The sequence below is a fragment of the Coregonus clupeaformis genome, chromosome 30, assembly GCF_020615455.1.
Source record: "Coregonus clupeaformis isolate EN_2021a chromosome 30, ASM2061545v1, whole genome shotgun sequence".
Lineage (NCBI taxonomy): Eukaryota > Metazoa > Chordata > Actinopteri > Salmoniformes > Salmonidae > Coregonus > Coregonus clupeaformis.
The window spans coordinates 50,844,444-50,853,683 of NC_059221.1; the positions used below are offsets into that span (position 1 = coordinate 50,844,444).

Sequence of the window (9,240 nt, forward strand, 5' to 3'; positions counted from 1 at the left end):
ACCTGATAGACTACTGCTGTAACATACCCTTCACTGTTATTCACCTGATAGACTACTGCTGTAATATACCCTTCACTGTTATTCACCTGATAGACTACTGCTGTAATATACCCTTCACTGTTATTCACCTGATAGACTACTGCTGTAACATACCCTTCACTGTTATTCACCTGATAGACTACTGCTGTAATATACCCTTCACTGTTATTCACCTGATAGACTACTGCTGTAATATACCCTTCACTGTTAATCACCTGATAGACTACTGCTGTAATATACCCTTCACTGTTATTCACCTGATAGACTACTGCTGTAACATACCCTTCACTGTTATTCACCTGATAGACTACTGCTGTAACATACCCTTCACTGTTATTCACCTGATAGACTACTGCTGTAATATACCCTTCACTGTTATTCACCTGATAGACTACTGCTGTAATATACCCCTTCACTGTTATTCACCTGATAGACTACTGCTGTAATATACCCTTCACTGTTATTCACCTGATAGACTACTGCTGTAATATACCCTTCACTGTTATTCACCTGACTACTGCTGTAATATACCCTTCACTGTTATTCACCTGATAGACTACTGCTGTAATATACCCTTCACTGTTATTCACCTGATAGACTACTGCTGTAACATACCCTTCACTGTTATTCACCTGATAGACTACTGCTGTAATATACCCTTCACTGTTATTCACCTGATAGACTACTGCTGTAATATACCCTTCACTGTTATTCACCTGATAGACTACTGCTGTAATATACCCTTCACTGTTATTCACCTGATAGACTACTGCTGTAATATACCCTTCACTGTTATTCACTCTGACTACTGGTGTAACATACCCTTCACTGTTATTCACCTGATAGACTACTGCTGTAATATACCCTTCACTGTTATTCACCTGACTACTGCTGTAATATACCCTTCACTGTTATTCACCTGATAGACTACTGCTGTAATATACCCTTCACTGTTATTCACCTGATAGACTACTGCTGTAACATACCCCTTCACTGTTATTCACCTGACTACTGCTGTAACATACCCTTCACTGTTATTCACCTGATAGACTACTGCTGTAATATACCCTTCACTGTTATTCACCTGACTACTGCTGTAATATACCCTTCACTGTTATTCACCTGATAGACTACTGCTGTAACATACCCTTCACTGTTATTCACCTGATAGACTACTGCTGTAATATACCCTTCACTGTTATTCACCTGATAGACTACTGCTGTAATATACCCTTCACTGTTATTCACCTGATAGACTACTGCTGTAACATACCCTTCACTGTTATTCACCTGATAGACTACTGCTGTAATATACCCTTCACTGTTATTCACCTGATAGACTACTGCTGTAATATACCCTTCACTGTTATTCACCTGATAGACTACTGCTGTAATATACCCTTCACTGTTATTCACCTGATAGACTACTGCTGTAACATACCCTTCACTGTTATTCACCTGATAGACTACTGCTGTAACATACCCTTCACTGTTATTCACCTGATAGACTACTGCTGTAATATACCCTTCACTGTTATTCACCTGATAGACTACTGCTGTAATATACCCTTCACTGTTATTCACCTGATAGACTACTGCTGTAATATACCCTTCACTGTTATTCACCTGATAGACTACTGCTGTAATATACCCTTCACTGTTATTCACCTGACTACTGCTGTAATATACCCTTCACTGTTATTCACCTGATAGACTACTGCTGTAATATACCCTTCACTGTTATTCACCTGATAGACTACTGCTGTAACATACCCTTCACTGTTATTCACCTGATAGACTACTGCTGTAATATACCCTTCACTGTTATTCACCTGATAGACTACTGCTGTAATATACCCTTCACTGTTATTCACCTGATAGACTACTGCTGTAATATACCCTTCACTGTTATTCAGCTGAAGACTACTGCTGTAATATACCCTTCACTGTTATTCACCTGATAGACTACTGCTGTAATATACCCTTCACTGTTATTCACCTGACTACTGCTGTAACATACCCTTCTCTGTTATTCACCTGATAGACTACTGCTGTAACATACCCTTCACTGTTATTCACCTGATAGACTACTGCTGTAATATACCCTTCACTGTTATTCACCTGATAGACTACTGCTGTAACATACCCTTCACTGTTATTCACCTGATAGACTACTGCTGTAATATACCCTTCACTGTTATTCACCTGACTACTGCTGTAATATACCCTTCACTGTTATTCACCTGATAGACTACTGCTGTAATATACCCTTCACTGTTATTCACCTGACTACTGCTGTAATATACCCTTCACTGTTATTCACCTGACTACTGCTGTAACATACCCTTCACTGTTATTCACCTGATAGACTACTGCTGTAATATACCCTTCACTGTTATTCACCTGACTACTGCTGTAATATACCCTTCACTGTTATTCACCTGACTACTGCTGTAACATACCCTTCACTGTTATTCACCTGATAGACTACTGCTGTAATATACCCTTCACTGTTATTCACCTGATAGACTACTGCTGTAATATACCCTTCACTGTTATTCACCTGACTACTGCTGTAATATACCCTTCACTGTTATTCACCTGATAGACTACTGCTGTAATATACCCTTCACTGTTATTCACCTGATAGACTACTGCTGTAATATACCCTTCACTGTTATTCACCTGATAGACTACTGCTGTAACATACCCTTCACTGTTATTCACCTGATAGACTACTGCTGTAATATACCCTTCACTGTTATTCACCTGATAGACTACTGCTGTAATATACCCTTCACTGTTATTCACCTGATAGACTACTGCTGTAATATACCCTTCACTGTTATTCACCTGATAGACTACTGCTGTAATATACCCTTCACTGTTATTCACCTGATAGACTACTGCTGTAACATACCCTTCACTGTTTTTCACCTGACTACTGCTGTAATGTACCCTTCACTGTTATTCACCTGATAGACTACTGCTGTAATATACCCTTCACTGTTATTCACCTGATAGACTACTGCTGTAATATACCCTTCACTGTTATTCACCTGACTACTGCTGTAATATACCCTTCACTGTTATTCACCTGATAGACTACTGCTGTAACATACCCTTCACTGTTATTCACCTGATAGACTACTGCTGTAATATACCCTTCACTGTTATTCACCTGATAGACTACTGCTGTAATATACCCCTTCACTGTTATTCACCTGATAGACTACTGCTGTAATATACCCTTCACTGTTATTCACCTGACTACTGCTGTAATATACCCTTCACTGTTATTCACCTGACTACTGCTGTAACATACCCTTCACTGTTATTCACCTGATAGACTACTGCTGTAATATACCTTCACTGTTATTCACCTGACTACTGCTGTAATATACCCTTCACTGTTATTCACCTGACTACTGCTGTAACATACCCTTCACTGTTAGTCACCTGATAGACTACTGCTGTAATATACCCTTCACTGTTATTCACCTGATAGACTACTGCTGTAATATACCCTTCACTGTTATTCACCTGACTACTGCTGTAATATACCCTTCACTGTTATTCACCTGATAGACTACCGCTGTAATATACCCTTCACTGTTATTCACCTGATAGACTACTGCTGTAATATACCCTTCACTGTTATTCACCTGATAGACTACTGCTGTAACATACCCTTCACTGTTATTCACCTGATAGACTACTGCTGTAATATACCCTTCACTGTTATTCACCTGACTACTGCTGTAACATACCCTTCACTGTTATTCACCTGATAGACTACTGCTGTAACATACCCTTCACTGTTATTCACCTGATAGACTACTGCTGTAATATACCCTTCACTGTTATTCACCTGATAGACTACTGCTGTAACATACCCTTCACTGTTATTCACCTGACTACTGCTGTAATATACCCTTCACTGTTATTCACCTGATATACTACTGCTGTAATATACCCTTCACTGTTATTCACCTGACTACTGCTGTAATATATCCTTCACTGTTATTCACCTGATAGAATACTGCTGTAACATACCCTTCACTGTTATTCACCTGATAGACTACTGCTGTAACATACCCTTCACTGTTATTCACCTGACTACTGCTGTAACATACCCTTCACTGTTATTCACCTGATAGACTACTGCTGTAATATACCCTTCACTGTTATTCACCTGATAGACTACTGCTGTAATATACCCTTCACTGTTATTCACCTGATAGACTACTGCTGTAATATACCCTTCACTGTTATTCACCTGATAGACTACTGCTGTAATATACCCTTCACTGTTATTCACCTGATAGACTACTGCTGTAACATACCCTTCACTGTTATTCACATGACTACTGCTGTAATATACCCTTCACTGTTATTCACCTGATAGACTACTGCTGTAATATACCCTTCACTGTTATTCACCTGATAGACTACTGCTGTAACATACCCTTCACTGTTATTCACCTGATAGACTACTGCTGTAATATACCCTTCACTGTTATTCACCTGATAGACTACTGCTGTAATATACCCTTCACTGTTATTCACCTGATAGACTACTGCTGTAATATACCCTTCACTGTTATTCACCTGATAGACTACTGCTGTAACATACCCTTCACTGTTATTCACCTGATAGACTACTGCTGTAACATACCCCTTCACTGTTATTCACCTGATAGACTACTGCTGTAATATACCCTTCACTGTTATTCACCTGATAGACTACTGCTGTAATATACCCTTCACTGTTATTCACCTGATAGACTACTGCTGTAATATACCCTTCACTGTTATTCACCTGATAGACTACTGCTGTAATATACCCTTCACTGTTATTCACCTGACTACTGCTGTAATATACCCTTCACTGTTATTCACCTGATAGACTACTGCTGTAATATACCCTTCACTGTTATTCACCTGATAGACTACTGCTGTAACATACCCTTCACTGTTATTCACCTGATAGACTACTGCTGTAATATACCCTTCACTGTTATTCACCTGATAGACTACTGCTGTAATATACCCTTCACTGTTATTCACCTGATAGACTACTGCTGTAATATACCCTTCACTGTTATTCACCTGACTACTGCTGTAATATACCCTTCACTGTTATTCACCTGATAGACTACTGCTGTAATATACCCTTCACTGTTATTCACCTGACTACTGCTGTAACATACCCTTCACTGTTATTCACCTGATAGACTACTGCTGTAACATACCCTTCACTGTTATTCACCTGATAGACTACTGCTGTAATATACCCTTCACTGTTATTCACCTGATAGACTACTGCTGTAACATACCCTTCACTGTTATTCACCTGATAGACTACTGCTGTAATATACCCTTCACTGTTATTCACCTGACTCCTGCTGTAATATACCCTTCACTGTTATTCACCTGATAGACTACTGCTGTAATATACCCTTCACTGTTATTCACCTGACTACTGCTGTAATATACCCTTCACTGTTATTCACCTGACTACTGCTGTAACATACCCTTCACTGTTATTCACCTGATAGACTACTGCTGTAATATACCCTTCACTGTTATTCACCTGACTACTGCTGTAATATACCCTTCACTGTTATTCACCTGACTACTGCTGTAACATACCCTTCACTGTTATTCACCTGATAGACTACTGCTGTAATATACCTTTCACTGTTATTCACCTGATAGACTACTGCTGTAATATACCCTTCACTGTTATTCACCTGACTACTGCTGTAATATACCCTTCACTGTTATTCACCTGATAGACTACTGCTGTAATATACCCTTCACTGTTATTCACCTGATAGACTACTGCTGTAATATACCCTTCACTGTTATTCACCTGATAGACTACTGCTGTAACATACCCTTCACTGTTATTCACCTGATAGACTACTGCTATAATATACCCTTCACTGTTATTCACCTGATAGACTACTGCTGTAATATACCCTTCACTGTTATTCACCTGATAGACTACTGCTGTAACATACCCTTCACTGTTATTCACCTGATAGACTACTGCTGTAATATACCCTTCACTGTTATTCACCTGATAGACTACTGCTGTAATATACCCTTCACTGTTATTCACCTGACTACTGCTGTAATATACCCTTCACTGTTATTCACCTGATAGACTACTGCTGTAACATACCCTTCACTGTTATTCACCTGATAGACTACTGCTGTAATATACCCTTCACTGTTATTCACCTGATAGACTACTGCTGTAATATACCCTTCACTGTTATTCACCTGATAGACTACTGCTGTAATATACACTTCACTGTTATTCACCTGACTACTGCTGTAATATACCCTTCACTGTTATTCACCTGACTACTGCTGTAACATACCCTTCACTGTTATTCACCTGATAGACTACTGCTGTAATATACCCTTCACTGTTATTCACCTGACTACTGCTGTAATATACCCTTCACTGTTATTCACCTGACTACTGCTGTAACATACCCTTCACTGTTATTCACCTGATAGACTACTGCTGTAATATACCCTTCACTGTTATTCACCTGATAGACTACTGCTGTAATATACCCTTCACTGTTATTCACCTGACTACTGCTGTAATATACCCTTCACTGTTATTCACCTGATAGACTACTGCTGTAATATACCCTTCACTGTTATTCACCTGATAGACTACTGCTGTAACATACCCTTCACTGTTATTCACCTGATAGACTACTGCTGTAATATACCCTTCACTGTTATTCACCTGACTACTGCTGTAACATACCCTTCACTGTTATTCACCTGATAGACTACTGCTGTAACATACCCTTCACTGTTATTCACCTGATAGACTACTGCTGTAATATACCCTTCACTGTTATTCACCTGATAGACTACTGCTGTAACATACCCTTCACTGTTATTCACCTGACTACTGCTGTAATATACCCTTCACTGTTATTCACCTGATAGACTACTGCTGTAATATACCCTTCACTGTTATTCACCTGACTACTGCTGTAATATACCCTTCACTGTTATTCACCTGATAGAATACTGCTGTAACATACCCTTCACTGTTATTCACCTGATAGACTACTGCTGTAACATACCCTTCACTGTTATTCACCTGACTACTGCTGTAACATACCCTTCACTGTTATTCACCTGATAGACTACTGCTGTAATATACCCTTCACTGTTATTCACCTGATAGACTACTGCTGTAATATACCCTTCACTGTTATTCACCTGATAGACTACTGCTGTAATATACCCTTCACTGTTATTCACCTGATAGACTACTGCTGTAATATACCCTTCACTGTTATTCACCTGATAGACTACTGCTGTAACATACCCTTCACTGTTATTCACCTGACTACTGCTGTAATATACCCTTCACTGTTATTCACCTGATAGACTACTGCTGTAATATACCCTTCACTGTTATTCACCTGATAGACTACTGCTGTAACATACCCTTCACTGTTATTCACCTGATAGACTACTGCTGTAACATACCCTTCACTGTTATTCACCTGATAGACTACTGCTTTAATATACCCTTCACTGTTATTCACCTGATATACTACTGCTGTAATATACCCTTCACTGTTATTCACCTGACTACTGCTGTAATATACCCTTCACTGTTATTCACCTGACTACTGCTGTAACATACCCTTCACTGTTATTCACCTGATAGACTACTGCTGTAATATACCCTTCACTGTTATTCACCTGACTACTGCTGTAACATACCCTTCACTGTTATTCACCTGATAGACTACTGCTGTAATATACCCTTCACTGTTATTCACCTGATAGACTACTGCTGTAACATACCCTTCACTGTTATTCACCTGACTACTGCTGTAATATACCCTTCACTGTTATTCACCTGATAGACTACTGCTGTAATATACCCTTCACTGTTATTCACCTGATAGACGACTGCTGTAACATACCCTTCACTGTTATTCACCTGACTACTGCTGTAATATACCCTTCACTGTTATTCACCTGATAGACTACTGCTGTAACATACCCTTCACTGTTATTCACCTGACTACTGCTGTAATATACCCTTCACTGTTATTCACCTGATAGACTACTGCTGTAATATACCCTTCACTGTTATTCACCTGATAGACTACTGCTGTAACATACCCTTCACTGTTATTCACCTGATAGACTACTGCTGTAACATACCCTTCACTGTTATTCACCTGATAGACTACTGCTGTAATATACCCTTCACTGTTATTCACCTGATAGACTACTGCTGTAATATACCCTTCACTGTTATTCACCTGACTACTGCTGTAATATACCCTTCACTGTTATTCACCTGATAGACTACTGCTGTAATATACCCTTCACTGTTATTCACCTGATAGACTACTGCTGTAACATACCCTTCACTGTTATTCACCTGATAGACTACTGCTGTAATATACCCTTCACTGTTATTCACCTGATAGACTACTGCTGTAACATACCCCTTCACTGTTATTCACCTGATAGACTACTGCTGTAATATACCCTTCACTGTTATTCACCTGATAGACTACTGCTGTAATATACCCTTCACTGTTATTCACCTGATAGACTACTGCTGTAATATACCCTTCACTGTTATTCACCTGACTACTGCTGTAATATACCCTTCACTGTTATTCACCTGATAGACTACTGCTGTAATATACCCTTCACTGTTATTCACCTGACTACTGCTGTAATATACCCTTCACTGTTATTCACCTGATAGACTACTGCTGTAATATACCCTTCACTGTTATTCACCTGACTACTGCTGTAATATACCCTTCACTGTTATTCACCTGACTACTGCTGTAATATACCCTTCACTGTTATTCACCTGATAGACTACTGCTGTAACATACCCTTCACTGTTATTCACCTGACTATTGCTGTAATATACCCTTCACTGTTATTCACCTGATAGACTACTGCTGTAATATACCCTTCACTGTTATTCACCTGATAGACTACTGCTGTAACATACCCTTCACTGTTATTCACCTGATAGACTACTGCTGTAACATACCCTTCACTGTTATTCACCTGATAGACTACTGCTGTAATATACCCTTCACTGTTATTCACCTGATAGACTACTGCTGTAATATACCCTTCACTGTTATTCACCTGACTACTGCT

The 9,240-nt window shown here is 39.1% G+C and overlaps 1 protein-coding gene across 1 annotated transcript in view; it reads right to left on the reverse strand.

The window, feature by feature from the left end:
- The window catches only part of LOC121546640 (filamin-A-like), a 140,718-nt gene that overhangs the window by 126,059 nt on the left and 5,419 nt on the right, over positions 1–9,240 (reverse strand). The gene's annotated exons all lie outside the window — the stretch shown is intronic.